The sequence below is a fragment of the Lonchura striata genome, chromosome 3 (assembly GCF_046129695.1).
Source record: "Lonchura striata isolate bLonStr1 chromosome 3, bLonStr1.mat, whole genome shotgun sequence".
Classification (NCBI taxonomy): domain Eukaryota; kingdom Metazoa; phylum Chordata; class Aves; order Passeriformes; family Estrildidae; genus Lonchura; species Lonchura striata.
Genome location: NC_134605.1, coordinates 34,193,134 through 34,207,713, shown reverse-complemented (window position 1 = coordinate 34,207,713; position 14,580 = coordinate 34,193,134). Strand labels below are relative to the sequence as shown.

Here is a 14,580-nt window from a genome sequence, read left to right as displayed (position 1 = left end):
GGCTTCCCCTACCCCACCCAGCTCGTGGCTGGGCAGGGGAGGCTGCACTGCACGCTGACCGGAACCAAAGACAGCGAGTTCCCCTGGGAATTCTGCTTTTAACCCTCTGTGTTCTCAGAGGTGTGTCCATCTTCAATTGGTCAATATCTAAATTGACCTCTTCCTTCCGGAAAAAATTCTCTTTCCGTGTCAAACCACGACACCACTCCTCTTTGGAACAGTGAATGCAGTCCCAAAGTTACAGGATGAAGCTGTTGCAGGTCTCTCAGAAAGCTTGTATTATTCTTTAGAAAGTTACTGAACATTAAAAGTGCGCTGTGCCAAAACTTTTGCAACTTAGAAGTAACTCAAGGGAGAAACTCCTCCCTAAGCCTTTTAATTTATTATAGGGAAGGAAGAGCTATGAAAATTTACAAACTTTTCATAAAACCAGTAAAGGAAAAAAAAGTGTTCAACTCAAGAAAATAACAAACAAGGAACAAAAGGTACTAGAAGTCATGCTGAACCAACTCCTTCCAACAATACTTTAATTACTGTCAGTTTGACATTAGATTTTTAAATACATGTGAAAGCAAGAGCCCACTTATTTCATAATGGTTGCTATTTCACCTATCTAATCATAACTTTCACAGTTACACCTTATGTAAAAATATCACAATATTATATTTTCCTTCAAAATTTTCTACATAAATTTCCTCATGACTTAAAGGTATATATACTAAAAATATATAAAAATAATTTCAATATTCATACATATGTTTTCATACTGCTAAACTTTATCAAAATTAAAATGCAAGGAACAGGGCTTTGATTGTTATTGAAAGATTTGAAAATGATTGAGAATTATGAATTATAGTTATAGTATCACAATAAGAAATAGCACTAAGAGTCTCAGTAAGCCATCCCATACTTCAAAATCAGCACATTTAAAATAGTTTTCAGTTATTTTCCAATAATTTTTGGTCAGAAATGTAATCATTAGTCTCAGATTGCAAACCATCAACTTGAAAAAGATTTTACCTGCCATTAGGAAAGAAATATTCAATAATGTAACATTTCAATGTAGCCAAAAATCTGTAGAGATTATTAAAAGTGAGCAATTTTGAAGATGAAATAGCTACTATGTAAGCATAATAAACAATGCCACTACATAAACATAGAATCCCATAAATTGATGGCTGTAAAAAGTGGTAGGGGTTTTTTATTGGTATAATCTTAGTGATGCCACACATTTCCTATTTTCCCTGAAAATTACCAAAGTTTTGCAATTTATTCAAGGTTCAGCTTCTAGTCTTGTTGCCAGACATTTGCATGCACAGACAAGATAGTGCTGCAGCAGTGGTACAGATATAGTCATAGGATAAGGAGCAGTCATGCTCCTTTTTAGCGCAACCTAGCTCTTACTGCTCAAGTCTACACCTGAAGTATTTTTTCTCTCCAAAGCCATGATAAACAACAGTAGATTTACCTCCACTTCTGAAATGAGCCTTTCTGTCTATGCTTTTTTTATAACTTAACTCCTCTCCTTTGTCCTTTCCCTTATTAAGTCCCAGACCTTGCTCTTTCTACCTCTTCATTACCTCAGCTGGAAACTTCAGTTGTTCCATGAGCTGTCAGACTCTAATGATGTATCTTCCCAATGTCTTCAAATGCAGCTAATACTGACTGTACCCTTGATCCAGGATAGTTTCTGTTTTCACCTTTACTTCCCACCAACATGTAAGAGAAAGTGCTTCTGCAGGGCTTGTCCAAAAAATTCTCCAGATCTCACTCTTCAGCTTAATTTTCCTATCATAAACATGATCTATATTAGTTTCTATTTTTTCTTCTGTGTAGCCCATGAATCCACCTCTTCCACCTTATCTGTATTGCTAATGTAGGGCTGCTTATCCACTCTTCTTTTGCAACCTGCATTCTCTCCTATTCCTGAAATAGAAGAGATTTCTACTCTCTTCTCCTGTCCCAGGGAAAACTGCTCATTGCATATAGCTTAACCAAACCAGAATCATAGTGTTTTGTTAACGACATCATTAACTGATAGGCATGACCAATATCAATAACAAAACAAATAAACCATAATCTTACATACCATGAAATGCTCATAAATACCCACAAGTTTCTAAATCACCTTCTACAAGTAATCCCAAGAAGGACTCTTGGCCCCTACACACAACTAAGCACACATTCATGCGCACACATCTACAGTGGAGTGTGGATCACAAGCTCTCCTCTCCTGGGAGTCCAGATACTTGCAGACATCTCCAGAGGGAGATGTGGATGCTGTCACATCATGAGGAACCATGCTGCACCCTATAATCCACAATACACCATCTGCACCTGGTAAAAAAGCATCCCAGAACAGTGCACATGCACGCCGTGAGTTGCTGCACCCCACACCACCAGGCCCTCAGCTGGATGCAGGCTATTGAAAGCTCTATTTAAACTGTCACAACAGCATGGATCTTATTTTGACTATTTTTTATTCAGCACTGATAATGCATGAATTATTACAACAGACTGATGCTTAGGCTCAGGTCATGGATGCCTCCTCTGCAGCCTACAGAAGTCACCTTGTCTGAATTTTCCTCAATTCAGTTTTTCATTTTGTACCATTCTTCCTGTAAAATGTGACAGCTGCAGGAACATGGCAACAGCCAATTTGGATAGCAGCAAAAAGAGAAACAGGCTTCAATGTAAAACCCCAAAACTCTGTGTAAAGACCCAAATCTGTCAAATCTGAAACTTGTTAGAAGTATATAATGCCTCCCACCATTTTTGTGAACTGTTCCAAAATGTGAATGCTCACTGATTCGTTTCAAACTGTTTTAGACATTCCAAGGTTGTTTGGAGCTGTTTTTCTCAGAATAACAATAGAGTATTTTGGAATGAAGCCTGATACATTTTTCACATGCTGAGAAATTAATAAATTAATTTAGCGAGAGCTTGCTTTGTTTTTGGCAAACCTTGTTGTGTTTGCATTCTCTATCCCTTTCTTAGTCTTCTTAGACTGGGTGTATTTCTTGTTTCAAACAACCAGTGAAATAAAGTATTTTGAACTCTGTGTGATGGAAGTGGTTACCTTTTATCAGTGCCCCTCAACCAATCCCCAATTTTATCTTAGTTCCAGCCTCTTCTCTGACCTGAGATATTCTGCATCGTCACACACCACTACCTTTCATAAAAATCAAAAGCTTTTACTTCCAAAACAAAAAAAAAAGCATCTATATTTTCCCTTTCCTTCTCTGACATTTTCTGTCTGAGAAAAAAAATCACCTTAAATCTTAATTAAGACAAAATTTTATAAATAAATAGGCCTTTCAGAAACCAAAACTTGCTTAGCAATCAGCAATTGATTCCCAGCTCTAATAAGAGAAGATGTTTTAAACCACTAATACTGTTACCAGAAGATTATTTGTGAATCTATTAAAAAAGACCTAAAATTAGGTTGATACAGAAAATACAGAAGTAATTAGCTATATAATATACACAGGGACTTAGTTGCAGCATCTCCTATGTGAAATATTTGCATTACATTTCTGTACCTTGCTGATTCACAATTTAATTTCAAGCTCCAGAAGAAAGCTTATCTTCTGTCCTGTATCTTATTTCCTCTGTGATATCCTAAATTGCACTTGAAGCCTTGCTTCAGAATTTTCTCAAAGAAAGTTACTTCATTTGTTTTGGCACTTTCTCTTTGTAATTTTTCCAGTTGTCTTCTTGCTTTTATTAATATTTTTTAAAACATGACTCAAAAGGATTCCATCATGCACTGCAGATGACAAATAGAGATCATATCCTATCAGATGAACATCTTTGTTGTTAGAGAGAAAGTATCAATGATCCTGATTTCTTTGAAAATTTGGCTGCATCAGACCTAAAAAAATCAAAATTCATTATCTCTCCCCACGACAAATGCATGTGAAAGATGGTTCTGTTGAATTAACTATGTTTCTTTCTCTGGCCTATTGTGTGGTATCTTTTCCTGCATATTTACTTAGAGCTCAGTAGTTCAGATTTAACTCTGTGCCAGTGCTCCTTTGTTGTATTGCATGGCATCACTACATAGAAAGGACAAGATTTTTTTTCCTGCTATTATTCTCATGATCACAATTTTAACTTCCTTTATATTGAAATTACCAGTTCTCCAGATGCCTTTGAGCCTTTCTTCAGTCAGGGTACCCCACTGTAGTAGGGCAGAAAGGCCAGTCTCTGCCTCAGCAAGAGTTCACAGACCTGCAGTCTTCGTGCACACACAGAAGACCTCTGCACTGCCAGCTTCTGGCTGCTGAAAAGGGATATCCTGGGAACCCTCAACTTTCTGAGAAGCAGCATTGTTTACCTGAACATGATCGCTAGGAGTCAAAGAAAGGGTGTAAAATAACAAGCTGCAAAGCTGATCAGAATGTGTGAACCTAAGATTCAAGAGAAGTCCTTTCTTCAGAGTTTTAGTCTTTCTTTTCTCACAGTACAGTTCCTAGGACTTCGTTTCCCTCCTTAGTTTCAGCCCATACAAGAGACATGCAAACATTGCATTTCTCAGCAGCAGACCCTGGCTCATTCTTCTATTGACTCCTATCAATGCCCACCACTACCTCTTACATATTCACAGGAAATCCTCTGTTTTCCGCTATTTATGCTCCCTGTTGTCCCACTGAGCCATGACAATTACACTTAGACCAAGAAAGGCTTCTAAGATAATCTCCCAGACATGATGTCTGATCTAGTATCTGATCTCCTAGTCTCATTGAATGGGAAGATTTTACTCACCATCTATTCAGTGACATGTTCACTGTTCCAACTGGTACAAACATTTGAAAGGCAGAAAATCCAGCAAAGACCTTTCAAAATTCTTCTCATAAAACAACCTCCTTTCACTAGATAGATTGAGAAGAGATGCTTTACACAGCCAATATTATGTTTGTGGACTCTGTTTATAGTCTTAATGGAAAGAAAAACAGATGAGAACTTAATTAATAGAGAGTTGAAAAGCACCACAGAGTAGTACAAAATGTTAAGAACTAAACAATTCAGCTTCTGTAATAGCAAACACATCTGTCCCATTAAAGTTCTTAGAAAGAATTAACACAATGATAGATAAGAGCAAACTGATGGATACAATTAATTTGTTCTTTGCAAAGACTTTTGTAAACCAAATCTCCTACAAGTGTCTCTTAAGAATATTTGGAAATCATTTTTTAGTGCATATACAGCAAAGATTTAATTCAAATTTTCCCCACTTTCTGTGGTTTGGGTTACAGTGTGGAGCTGCTTCAGAATGCACAAGAAGGTTTTCTTCTAGACAGATCTAAATCAGAATGCATAAACCAAACTTGTGATGCTTCAAATGTTACTGTGTACTTACACTCCAGACTGTATCAGCAGAAATCTAGCTGAGTACAAACTCCCAAAATGCATGAGGTACATACATGAGGGACTCCCAAATGCTTTGGTCTACAGACTTGCACACACACCCAGAGATGTTCTGCTGGCTAATGCCAACCTAGTCTGGGACTCACATTCATCCTGTGAAAGTTGCTCTATCAGTTTGTCTATCCCAAGCTAGGATGTCCCTTTGAGGCAGTAAAAAATCAGCCTCATGTGAGTTATCATCTGTCTTTTGGGTGATAAAACTAAATCCCTCAAAGCAACTTACTATACAGGGAGAACTGACTTGTCTCAGGGAATGTATGGAAGCTGGTTGTGGGCAAAGACTAAGGTGGTTCAGCACACTCGTGGAGTGAAAGGACTTAAAAGTCAGCTAATGGGCACTGGGGCAGATGGTGGGGCTGGACGAATTTGGAGAGGCCCTGGGGTCTGAGGGTAAAACAGAGATGGAGCAGTGGTCCTTTTCTGAGGTGTCTGTAAAACAGAAATTTAGTAATGCTTGTCTTTTGGCAAACTGTCACCCCTTTCTCAGCCATGGAACAGAGGAGGAGGAGGAAAAGGAGGAGGGGAAGGAGGCAGGAATTTGCTGTTTATGCAGAAATCTCTCCTCTTACAAGCAGTCCTTATGCCCTTTGGCATAGGCAAAGCTGTTAGCTCTGCTACTGCTGGCTACTTACTAACTCTGCCTGAGCAGCAAGTTGGCCTTGTCTGTCTTTGAATGAGATGCCCAAAAGAACAAGGGTCTTCTCTGGTGCACCAGCTTACAAACTGCCTTGCCAGCCTTCCTGAATGAGACAGGCTCCAACGGTGCCTGCTGTGACTCCCCTCTGCTTGCAGCCATATCCTCAACAGCCTATAGTTCTCACATTTTGATGAGGCTAAATTGCAAGCATCAGAGGTGACAAGTGTCCTGAGATAGTTCCCTGCAATCAGATCATATCTAGCAGCTAGTCTAAATGAGAGACGCTGAGAAAAATGTATGCAAGGTCACCAAGCACACCAAGTGCCCCTGATACCAAGAAGTTCCGGAAGTTCTCTAATTGTTATCCTTGCTTTTCTTATACTTAAAATAAATTTCTCTTCAGTCATTCTCAGAAAAAAAAAAAAAGTGTTCTCAAGATTGTAGTCTTACCTTGAACATTTCCTTGGTATTTTGCTGCTCTTTGGGTGTCACCTGGCAATGCACCCTGGCCAGCAATCTAAACAGAGAATTCCAGGTAGTGTTTACACTGGCACTTTACAGCAGCTCTCTCTTTCCCCTCTGATACAGCTTCTCTGTGTGCAGCATCAAATTACCATGTTGTTTTATACTGTCATATTGCATTGCAGCCATATTAACTACCTACATTTAGGCCTATTTCAATATTCCCACAGAAGTCAATATTAATAATAGTAATCATCAAACTTTTCAGTATTTATTCTCTATAAAAGATTTCACTAATTGCCTACATGTGTTTTGGATCTCAGCCTTGTGACTGTGATTATTCATAGAAAATATTTTACATAAATTGGGTATACTGTCTCGCTGCTTAGAGAGAGACAGCAGTTGAAACAGGTCTGTGAAAAACAAGAGAATTAATTTGTTTTGATGAGACTAACCAATAAGCTTGGCTGAATGTCCTACATCAGAATCTTTGGCACATCTCCTCCACTTCGAGGTACTGTGATATCAGTTATTTTTTGTTTACTGAAAATCTTTATAAACCAAGGTTTATTTCCTGCAGTAGTTATTTCAGTAGGGTTGCTTCTGTGAAAACAAAGGTGGAACCTGTACCTAGTGTGCTGTGTTAGGTTCCCACATGCTCTTTCTATTTCTTGCTTCTTCTCTATTTTTAATGTCTCCTCTTCCTGCCTTTTCACTGAAGAAGCATAGCCAATTGCAAGGTAGCTTGCTTGCATTTGAAAAAGCAAACCTGGCTGGTCTCCAAGATTTCTCGTTTTCACTTACCTGGAACATTGCTTTAAACAGGAACCACATGTATTTACTGGTAGGCAACCCAATAATTTCATTCTGCACAGGGCAGAGAGATTTCCTGATTTGTTTTTAATTGCCAATATCCACAGACTGCATTTTCAGCATGAGTTATTTTTATTTGAGATGAAAGAAAATGGGAACAATAACAAAGTTTTCATGAGAAAATACTTTTGTGCAGCATATCATATTGACTCTGCCTTGCAAAATGTGAGTTTCAAGAAGTCATGATGCCCAGAAAAGGAAAATAATCTGCCTAAGGTCCCAGATCAAGAAAGGATTCAAGCACAGCTCTAAATTCAATGGGACTTAAATAGAGGTTTTCTTTAAACAAGTAACTCAAAGTCTTATAAATCAGGATGATTTTTATATATACATACATATATAGTATATATATTTCTTAATTACTGTTCATTGTAATGGATTCAGTAATATCAGAGCCATGTGTAACACATACACAACATGGTTCCCATTACATGTTTAAAGCTAAGTTTTATTCTGTATATGCCCTACAGCTAAAGGTAGCTTGTTAGGAAGGGAATTAGCATTTGTTCATTCTCAGCCCTTCATCTGTATTAAAAGACTCACATCCTACTGTAACATTTTCATTTGCAACCCGTTCAGGCCAATAAAAAGCATAATCATTTTCCTCACCAGTAACTGCATCAGCTTTAATTTCAGCACACCTTTTTCTTCCCTAACCTTTTTGTCTCATTACAGCTGGTCAATATATTTCTTCATTATGTCCCTTTTTCCAAGAACAGCACTGCCATGCTCCCTTCTTGACAACACCTTCATCCTAATTGTTTCATCCTTTGTAAGTTAAGCACATCCTACTGATGGATGCAGGATGTCTAGGAGGCATACATTATAGATTCTATTTCCTCCACCATATTTATCCAGTTCCTGTGCAAAATACATGCTATCTGTAACAAATTATAAAGTCTAGAAAGCCTTTGATTAAAGTTGCCAGTATGGTGGACTTTGATACAGTTTGTCTTTGCAGATAAAATACTGCTTAATTTTCACCAAAGCTTTTTCAAATATATGTACAAAAGCCTTGTTTATCCATGTGATCCTGGGAGATAAGCAAAAGTTTTAACATGCTTTAGTGAATGTGTCTGAAATTGTTTCAAAACAGTTGTGGACTGTTATCAAACAATTTCTTCAAATAATCTAGAAACACTCAAGAAACTCCATGAGTTTTTGATATTCTGGCCAGTCAACACAAAGCTATGAGCACCAGCTGTAGCTACCTATATGACTGATTCTTAATTAATCTCTGTGAAACCTAGATAATTTCTATCTCATTTATGTGTCCTGTGACAAATCCCCTTCATTTTCTGTCACTTTACCATGCAGAGCAGTTATTAAAGTTACAAATTGCATTCTTAGGAAGCAGGGTATTTTCTGAGGCTGCTCTTTCAAATGCCTACTTATCCAAAGTAATTCTGCATCTAACCCATGGCCCTTTTTCAGTGCCCCCTCCTCTATGCTTTAGGAGTACCTAAACTCTTCCAGTTCTAGACATAAGAACTCTATCATATTTATTAAAAGAAATACTACACTACTAGCAGGTGGGGCATGTTAACACTGAATAGAACCTATTAGCTATTGTCATCCTTTTCAATGACCTTTTTCCTTGCTCATGACAAATCAGAGATTATGTTTAAATTAAGGCAAACAAGAAAAATAAAACTTCCATAGAAGTGCTAAAAGATTGTTCCACAGCTTAACATATGGGTCAAATATTCTCACTGCTCAAATCCCCAGCAGAGAAAGAAGTAATCTTATACAATTAAGAAAAAGGTAACAAATTAATATCAGCCAAAATTACACTAAAAGTAGCACTAGTAATTTTCCAGTTTTGCATAGCTCTTTAGAACATAATTAATCTGTCAGTTTTCCTGAATGAGAGGCATAGTTAAGATGTTCTTAATCACCTATTTTAGTTAATGAAGGAAAATTATTTTAAGACCAAATCAACTGGAGATTGTATCTAAAAAAAAAAAACAAACAAAAATTATGAAACTGAGTGATTGGTCAAAAACATACATTCAGGCTTTAAACCATTTTAGAAACATGTTAATAGAGAATTATTATTTAAATAGAACAATACCTAAAACTCCCCACCCTCTTCTTACCTTCTCCTCAGGCTAGCCACCATTAGAGTAGTTGGCTGATTTTCTAAATACATCCTCCTTAGGAGGAATCTTAAGGCAGATGGTCTGAAGGAGTGGAGCACGAATGGCTCTCCAAATAATTTCAAGGGAGGATCTCCATAAACACAGAGCAGCACAGAGCAGCAGAAGTCATTGACTTCTGTACCAAAGACTGACAAATGCAGACTCTGTGGGGAGAGAAGGTGGCTGCTGCAGGGACTGACTAGGGAACTCTCAAGGACCCATGAAAGTAACGACAAAAAGCATGGGGAGACAGAGGAAATACTTAGTTCAGGCAGGAAGCTGAGGTGGTCCTTTGAATCTGTTTCAGACTTCAGGCTGAAAGAGTTCTGTGCAGCCTTTGCAGGCCTGATGAGAGTGTTGTGCTTTCTTCCTCTTCTGTGACAAGGACAAGTTACATCTCCTCCTCTTTGCTGTGTATAAAGAAAGTGTTGAGGAATGGTGTAAAAATATCAGAGCAGTTATTTTGATTCTTGTGTTCATGATAGTTGACATCTGTCAGGGCCCTGAATGCCCTCATGCATTCTGCATCCTGTCTCCTGCTCCATCTCCAGGATCTGGCTGCCTGTACCTACGGACAGCTACATTTTGGTGTAGTGTTTTCTCTTTGGTCAGACTATTGGGAAAGAGCTGAGAAAGACCTCCATGGGGCCTCCATTCCTTACCTTGTGAGATGCCTTCAGGCTTAAGCCTTTGCTTCTAGCTGTTGCTTTAGAGATGTCTGTTGTATGAATATTTATGCCTAGACCCCATAATTCTCTTCTCAAAACTGAAGACAACTAAAATACCCTATAGCTCCTTCTACTTGCTTTTAAGACAAACCTCAAAGTGAAGTAGCTAGATGAAGAACAATGCTCAGACTGAGGGCTCATCTTCACATGATTGGAGAATTTCTTGACCTCTAGCTAGTGGTTAACCCAAATCCCTCCAAATGAAACTCAAAGCATTTCTGTCAGTAGAGAAAGGTGTGACAAAAATAAGGCCAGACACCATACGTCTTGGAGTCATGAGGGAGAAAAGAGACCATAAAAACAAAAACTTCTCAGGTCTCAGGTCTTCTTTCTGGATTTGTTTTATTCAAATTATCCAAAACATAAGTCAATATACATTTTTGTTCACTGGCAGGGTATTAGATCTGTGGTAGACAAAAACATAGAGATAATACCTGTTTGTGTAATAGCCCACTCAGAGCTGAGTGGCTACCTCTCAACATGCAAACTCACCTCACCCCCATTTCCCACCTCTTTGATCCCTGAAAATATTTACTTTACACTGAAAGCCAAAACCTCCTTCTACCCAACTAACTAACAGCTGCACAAACTTCTGAAAAACAGCTCTGAATTCTTTTCTAACAAAAAAAAAAAAAAAAAAAAAAAGCCCAATTTTATCTGTTTGGTAAGAATTATTCTCTATAAACTTGTCTCTGTTTATGGATCTGTTCCCTTCTGGAAGCATAGGCTGCATCTCCTTGTTTGGTTGTAAAGAGCTTCTGTGTGATTAATCATTTCCATTATGAGATGTATCAAAAATTGGTTTAACATTTTGGATCAGCAGCTACAAGTAAGGTCTGACTGGGAGCTTCTCAATACTATACTTTGTCCTGTGTTGTATATGCTTTGAAGTACTACAGAGAAAAAGAACAGAAAAAGGAAAAAAGCAATCACTTCAGTATGTACAATGGCACATTTAAGTTAGCAAACTGGTTCCAAATAACTAAGAATAAAATGACAGTGTTCAGTGCATTCTGAGCATAAATGCCCATTCCACTGAAGTCACTTAGGCCCAGGTACCTGAAAACAAGCCTCAATTAGCCAAAAAAAAAAAAAGGAAATCCCTGAAATGGCTGAGAGACTGACTAAAAGTCTTTATATTTTGCAGCAGACAAAAAGAAAAAGAAAACCAAGCTGTATCAGGAAACATGGGGAACTGGCACAAGGGATGGTTATTTTTGATGGTTACAACAGAATTCTCACTACCAATTTACACTTTGAATTTAATAACATAAATATAAAGCATTCATTCATTTCATCTCTCATGCACACCATGTGGCTGTGCTGTCAATTTTGTCTATAAAAGCGATTAGACTGGGACGCCTCCACAAGCAGCAGTGATCTCTCACTCACAAAAACCAGCATGCAGCTTACTATCAATAGTCAAGCAAACCATGTTTTACCCTTATTTATCACAGCATGGTTCAGCCAGGAATTGGAGGTTTCAACAAAAATGAATAATTTTACCAGTAAGCAATACAAACTTGAGATGCCCTTCACTGGTCCCAAAATATCTTGTTTTCCTGGATCACATCCATAGCCTGTATGTCAATGGTAGCTGTAGTCTAGCTGAAGTGACTCAGATTCAAAGCATGAAGTGGGGGGTTTAACACAGGAATTTATACTGAACCTACGATTACTTCATTTTCACATCAACTCGCCGCATTCTGGGTGTAGCTCCGAACGCGTTCGCTGCACCGCGCTCCCTAACGCACCCCGGGGGAACCAATTTTAAACCAGGGCATTACCCCGCGTTTCGGGACGCTTTGCTAGGAGGAGCCTAGTAAAACCCAGCGGGGCTGGTGGAAAAACCCCGAAGCTGCTGGCAGGCGGGGCTCGGCTTCCCACCCAGCTAAACAAACGGGCAATAAGGGGCGCGGAACTGGGAGCGGGGCCGCGGCTCTCCCAAGATCAGCTATTCAGGGACAGCCGCAGGAACAGGCGGCGGCGGCGGCGCTGCCCGCCCCGCCCGCTTCGCCACCTGGCGGCACCGGCTGGGCCCGAACCCCGGCCCCAACCCGAACCCCGGCCCCAGTCCCAACCCGGACCCGAACGGGCAGCCGCGGCGCCCATGAGGACGAGCTCCCATTTTGCGCCTGCCTCAGCCTGAGGGTTGAGGCCGCGAAGGCCTCTCTGCCCTCAGGGTCCCCTCAGCGCGGCGTCTTTCTGCCGGTCGCATGTCTACTTTCTTGTGAAGAAATGGTGAGTTTAGATGAATTTTCACAGGCACAGTAGCTGGCTTCAAAGATGGACAGTCCAGTTAAATACCTTGATGCTGCGTGCTCTTTATCGCAGTACTAAATGTTGTGGATTTGCGACCCCCCCCTACAGCCCATGCACACTGTGCCGTACTCCCGTGTCCTTGTTCCCGAACTTCCTGCTAGTCCAACGTCCCACGTGCTTCCCTGGCCCGTGACTTCAAATTTCGGGGTTTACCATATTATACCAATTGTTTGTCTGTGTGGTAGGGGAAGCCCCTCCATGATACTGAGTAAACATATGCCCAAACTCAAATGTGAGTAATTCACCATAACAAGAAAAACTTCAAATTTCCGAGTGAACAGGATAAAGCAGAGTGTTTAAATATACTTGTTTCAAAGAACTCTGCTTAATCTTCTGAATAAATTGTTTCAGAGAACAACAGCAGTAACAATCTATTCATTTTAGTATTAAAATAGCAAGAATGTATTTTAAACTAACTATTTTTTTCTGTCCCAGGAAACGGCCTGCCTACCTCCTTTTCTAAATACTATTTTTGTTCTCCTGGTGGCCTGGATTCAGGATGGAGTTAATATTTTTCTCCATGACGCAGAAGGCAGAACATGCTGAAACTTTATGAACCCAGAAGGATATTCTCTATGATAAACAAAAACAAACTAAAATAAATTCTTTAAAGAACTCTGCAACTCATATGGCTTTTACCATCTGGCACACAGTCCTGGCACACTAAATCCTTGCAAGTGGTATCTCCTCTACAGACCCTAATATATAAAACCCATATGCCAGTGGCTTGCAGAGGCCACCCCCTCAAGTTGCAGTCATCATATTGTAGCGGTGTGAGATCTTCTATGAAGCCAAAGCTTTTATGGTATTTCAGAAGGTAAAAAAAAAATCCATCGCCTCCAAACTGTAACAGTATGGACACTGACAGTGAGGCAACTTTCAGTCATGATGCCTTCCTTTAGAAATGTCACCAATCACACTCAACACAGAGAGCTGCGAGTTAAGCAAAGGCAAAACCAGAGAGGGGGATTGAATGTTGAGTGCTCTAAAGATAATTCCAGGGTTATCTCTGGAAAAAATTAAAACAACTCACATTGAGACATTTAGTAATACAAGATACCGAGGTTACATTTGATGAATACCAACCCTAATGACAAATATACTCTGTGTAGATCTGAGCTCCATGACTTTTGGCAAGGATATTTGCCAGCAGCTCAAAAGTCCTGGCACAGAATATCCACATGCCCATAAATTTCAGCAGGCACAAATACATCTGTTAAATCATTCCTTCATGCTTCCCTTCAATATATAAAGTCCTAAGTGTTGAGCATTTCATCACCAAGCTGTCATAGGCCATCCCTGACCTCCCAGCACAAAAGGACTGGAGGCCTGAGGGAGCTCAGAGTAGTTTCCCTGGAGCAATATGTCTTCATCCACAGCAACTGAAAGGACACTGAAAGGCAGAAGGTCCTTAAAAAGTTATATTACTCTGAATGAAGGCTATCCTCATGGAGTACTACTAGATTTTGATGCCAGAAGGCATAATCAGGTCTAACCCTGTGAATCATACACATGTGGTAATGGATACAGCTCATCTCCTGTCTATACTCAGGATCTTTTCGATCTGCTAAAATGAGCCTAATGAAAATAAGGAATGTCTATATATTACCGAGTCCTTGTTTGCTTTCTGTGAAGAGCTGTCACCATTTCTTACCTGAACTGGGCAAACCCTAGAACTGTAGTAGGCTAAATACAAATTATTTAATCATTTACTTTATACGTTGAGAGATTTTTCTCAAATGTTGAAGTCACACAGCAGCTCTTTCTGATGGCATTACTGATGAAGGAACATCCCGTTAGATTGCTGCTGCTGCTTCTGGATTATCCTAGGAGGTGGATGTTGAACAAGGGCAAAACATCAGCCTACTGTCCGTACAGTAGATAGGGATACACAGAGAGGGATACACACCTTAAGGAACATATTTAGGGTGAGGTATAATAAGAAAACGAATCTGATCTGGAAAAACAGTGTTTCTTCTCTATTCAT

General features: G+C 39.4%; 2 long non-coding RNA genes across 2 annotated transcripts in view; one reads left to right on the top strand and one right to left on the bottom strand.

The window, feature by feature from the left end:
• LOC110469413 (uncharacterized) overlaps positions 1-14,580 on the bottom strand; it is a 150,920-nt gene that overhangs the window by 109,418 nt on the left and 26,922 nt on the right. The gene's annotated exons all lie outside the window — the stretch shown is intronic.
• On the top strand, positions 12,366-13,216 carry LOC116183468 (uncharacterized). Its single transcript, XR_004148103.1, has 2 exons — positions 12,366-12,512; positions 13,029-13,216. It is a non-coding gene; the product is annotated as an uncharacterized LOC116183468 (long non-coding RNA).